The following is a 5,306-nucleotide window of genomic DNA, read 5'->3' on the forward strand; positions in this document are numbered from 1 at the left end:
CCACTTTTCCGGGTCATGTGGTTCATGAATGGATTTTTCGACGTCAGATGATACATGTTGATTTCTGCAGAAGTTAAGCAAACAGGAAAAGATATAGTTGTTATCTAAGATTTTTTTTTATATAGCAAATAAGAATGTTGGTTCCAGAGCATAATTTTCTTACAACTATTTATTTGTATAGTGATTTGATCTGGAAATTGTGATTTACCTGGCACGTCTGGGTCCAGAAAGAAATGTGGATTTTTGGACATCTCTGCAGCGACATAAGTTAAAAGAATCGAAGATTACGGAGGAACGCAAAGATATCCATAATGTTCTAATGAATATTAAGCCGAATATTTTCGATGAAACACTTTCCTATTCATTCAGGAGAAGAGTCGTCATGAGATATTTTCTTTGAAATATTCTATTTTGGATATTCCTCCTTAGAAATTGGGTATTTTTCTTGGCCAACGTTATGGATAATATTCCCATGAATATTTCCTTCCTCATTTTTCTACGTCATTTTATTTATTTTTTTTTTTTGTTTCTAAGGTATACACAGTTCATGTCTTTGAATATTTCCCTTACGGATTTAATTTTGCATTTAACTCTACCAAACTATAACTTTCTTTAGAACTGAAATCTCATTTGGTTATTGTAATATGAAACAAATTTCGAGGGTTCCTTGTCTAGGTTAGATTTTTATGATTTAAACTGGTTTTATAATTTTCCTTGTAATTGTTGTCAGCATAAGGCGCATAAACTTCTCATTACACCTTCATGATAATTTCCCGGAAAGTTCACTTTTAGTGGGACCAACCCCATAAATGAATTCTAGATTGTAGAATCTATATTCACTGAAGGAGACTTCAGCAACAACTGGTGTAATTAAAGGTGATATTTTTCCTCACCTCACAATCAAATTACTGGTTTCGTATTAACAAATTCACAATGAATGCACTCTGCAATGGCCTGTTTTAAGGTTTCTGCAATGACCTGTTTTAAGGTTTCTGCAATGCCCTGTTTTAAGGTTTCTGCAATGAGTTGTTTTAAGGTTTCTGCAATGCCCTGTTTTAAGGTTTCTGCAATGACCTGTTTTAAGGTTTCTGCAATGCCCTGTTTTAAGGTTTCTGCAATGACCTGTTTTATGGTTGCTGCAATGAGGTGTTTTAAGGTTTCTGCAATGCCCTGTTTTAAGGTTTCTGCAATGCCCTGTTTTAAGGTTTCTGCAATGAGTTGTTTTAAGGTTTCTGCAATGCCCTGTTTTAAGGTTTCTGCAATGAGTTGTTTTAAGGTTTCTGCAATGCCCTGTTTTGCCTTTCTGCAATGACTCTAGTTAAGTTGGTTTCTGCAATGCCCTGTTTTAAGGTTTCAATGACCTGTTTTATGGTTGCTGCAATGAGGTGTTTAAGGTTTCTGCAATGCCCCTGTTTTGTTAAGTTTCTGCAATGCCCTGTTTTAAGGTTTCTGCAATGACCTGTTTTAAGGTTTCTATGACCTGTTTTATGGTTTTCTGCAATGAGTTGTTTTAAGGTTTCTGCAATGACCTGTTTTAAGGTTTTGCAATGCCCTGTTTTAAGGTTTCTGCAATGAATTGTTTTTGGTTTCTGCAATGCCCTGTTTTAAGGTTTCATGCAATGACCTATTTTAAGGTTTCTGTGCCCTGTTTTAAGGTTTCTGCAATGACCTGTTTTATGGTTGCTGCAATGAGGTGTTTTAAGGTTTCTGCAATGCCCTGTTTTAAGGTTTCTGCAATGCCCTGTTTTAAGGTTTCTGCAATGACCTGTTTTAAGGTTTCTGCAATGACCTGTTTTATGGTTTCTGCAATGACCTGTTTTAAGGTTTCTGCAATGACCTGTTTTAAGGAGCTACTGTGGCTAGTAGTCGCTGGATAATTATGGTCTTCTTATCGTTGCCTTGAAACTGTTGTCCCGTATGTAATGGAAGTTACTCTATAACTTTCTTGAAATAATAATAATATGTAATAATAATAATAATAATAATAATAATAATAATAATAATAATAATAATAATAATATAATAATAATAATAATAATAATCGAATAACAAAACCGCAGTCATGTCTGGGTACGTATACTTAAGAATAAATACTTACCCATATATAACTGTTGATTTATTTCTCCTTTTCAAGACTCATGCTACTATGGGTACTTTTTAATAATAATAATAATAATAATAATAATAATAATAATAATAATAATAATAATAATAGTGAGGAAAGTGATGGACTCCTAAGGAGGCAGGATGCAACCCGGTGCCCCGCACTATAAAATTCACCCAGGATATAAGATGACTGTGATAGAAAAAATAATAATAATAATAGTGAGAAAAGTGATGGACTCCTAATGAGGTAGGATGCAACCCGGAGCCCCACTCTTTAAAAAGCACCCAGTGGTATAGGATGACTGTGATAGACGACCCCCACCCCCAAATAATACTAAAATAATAATAATAATAATAATAATAATAATAATAATAATAATAATAATAATAATAATAATAACGGGTAATTACCGGCTACTTGTTTCACAGATCAGAACGTGTGTGTTAATGCTTAAAGGTAGGAAATAATTAGGGAACTGTGCAACTGATGTTGCTTGCAGTTGCGTGAGTGGATTTATACAAAGACTGCAATCGCTCACCCCATAGAGTGAACAGCTGTTTCTGATCATGACAAAGGAAGACTAACAAGGCAGAGTAATGATCTGTTTTGGAGGAATGCCTGTCATTTACCCGATATGCAAATCGTGACTTCATGGTAAGTGGTTTTATTACGACGTTGTACATCAGCGACTGAATTATATATAAGCATAATCATGAGTTGTTGCGAGGAAACTCTCGAACACACGAACGAACGGCTAACATCAGATGCCTCACAACTCGCATCATAAATATGAAAATATAGAAACACACTGTATCTGAAAGACAACAGGGAAATAGGTTTGACTTTCGTGTTAAAACAAAAACGCTTCGTTTCTTGACCAGATTCATAACATCAGAAATTGAAAATTAAATAGTCAATATATCACATCGCGCCATCACAGTTCAGCAATGCACTTGGCCACGTTTGCATGGCGTTATCAACATACTGTTAAACATACCTCGAGATTAACATCCTGCTCTGTGTTTATTATTGTGTTTTTCATCCTTCTTCACAAGTATTGTAGAAGAATAACTTTTGCATTCACATAACATCACTTAGAAACTCCTTACCCGACAATGAATCTCTGTTAATATCATTATATCTCACTCTGTTACTCCTTGTGTGTGGTCTGGTACACTGAAAAACAACACACACTAAACTTTTGACTTGACATTGAACAATTATGCAAATTACAATGCCGTCAGTTAGGTCGTTTATGAAAAATAAAAAACATTAAACGCAATTCACAAACCATTCATATAGCCATACACACCAACTAATCCTTAGCCAAATTTTTGCAGAATGAAAAGTAAAAACATTAAACGCAGTTCACAAACCATTCATATAGTCATACACACCAAGTAATCCTTAGCCAAATTTTTGCAGTAACATATCCCCCCTCCCCCCACCCGCCCCGCAAAAAAGTAAAATTGCTATAAACCATCAAAAATATTGTGGGCCAATAACAATACAAGAAGCATCACTGATTGTACTATTACGGTTTTGACGATGATTGACATTCGTATCAGTATAAGGATTAGGAATGATACTTTTGATTATCTTCCACTGGATTAACTGAATTATTATCCGCCTGCTTGCTAAGCCTAGATTCACAATTAAAGAAACTACATGTGATGCCCTATGATGAATAAAGTAAGATGTAATTGCAGTCTACCTTATAATGTCTAATTCATTACAATCATAACAATTCATATTCTGATTGTGAGAATGAACTACGTGGATCTGCTGAATATGATTAGTACTAGAACTTGAATGCTTAACATAAGATTGTTCAAAACTGGATAAAAGAGGTCGGATAAGGTGTTTGAATTTACTCAAGTGGAATGAACTAACTTCGTATGCCACTTAGCCATCTTATCAGTGCTCCTAGCAATTAACTTCAAAGTACTACGTAAAGTTCAAAGATCAGCCACATCAGATCCCGTACCATTCACCCACTAGCGGATCCAGATGGGGGCGGGGCGGGCACCTGGGCACGTGCGCCCACCCCCCGAAAAATAATGAAAAAATATTATTTGAAGAGTTAGATAATAATAACATAAAATGGAAAATATAAAAATGGGAAAATAAAACCTACTATAGAAATAATATATATATATATATATATATATATATATATATATATATATATATATATATATATGTTATATATATATATATATATATATATATATATATGTATAAGCGTATTATTATTGTGTATAATATGAAAATTGGTGAGCACCCCATGGAATTTTTCTGGATCCGCTTGTGCATACGCCTGTCTCATAGTAGCTTTGAACTCTTTCCAAGTCTCACAGGTTATGAAATTTAAATTTTTACCCAGATACCTACATTATATCGCTTTTACCATAATCTATAAAAGACTTGGCTTCTAACAGCTTCACGTCTGGTTCCTGGATTTTCTATGAGGACAATGAACCTTTGCTGAATGTGTCCAGCTCTCTCTACCCATTGATCTAAGTTCCTCGTTGGATGAGTCGGTAGAGTTCTCGGATAGCACTCTGCTAGGACCGAGTTCGAGTCTTCGACCGGCCAGTGAAGAATTAGAGGAATTTATTTCCTGGTGATAGAAATTCATTCTCGGTATAATGGTTCCGGATTCCACAATGTTGTAGGTCCGTTGCTGGGTAACCAGTTGGTTCTAACCACGTAAAAATAAGTCTAACCCTTCTGGCCATATCTGCCAAAACTAAAAGTGCTACTTAACTTTTTAATTTGCTCTTAAATACCACTTGAAAAGGAACACTTGCGGAACGTGCATTCACAACAGTGAGCAAGAATAGTTTTCTTTACTGGACTTCCAATACTATTCACGTTGCTTTGAGAATATACTCGCCGTGACAGTAATCTCATATGTAAAACAGCAGACAACGCCAAATCAGAAGAAAGTAATAAGTAAGAAATAAATATAAACACGAAGGAAATCAAGGGCTGAAAAACTTACTAAGTGTTCTCCTCCTAACGGCACTAGCACAGAGCTCAGTGGCACCGCTCTTACTAGACTCAGGGTATGCTGCCGAATATCTGGAAAAGCTCCGAGGCGGTTATTAAAGCCCACAAGCAGGGCTTCGTCGTGACGTCACTTGTCGGCAGCGTTTGGATGTTTGTCGTTTCTTCATTCAGCAAAGCATCAGTA

Source organism: Macrobrachium rosenbergii, chromosome 23 (assembly GCF_040412425.1).
Source record: "Macrobrachium rosenbergii isolate ZJJX-2024 chromosome 23, ASM4041242v1, whole genome shotgun sequence".
In the NCBI taxonomy this organism is placed as follows: Eukaryota; Metazoa; Arthropoda; class Malacostraca; order Decapoda; family Palaemonidae; genus Macrobrachium; species Macrobrachium rosenbergii.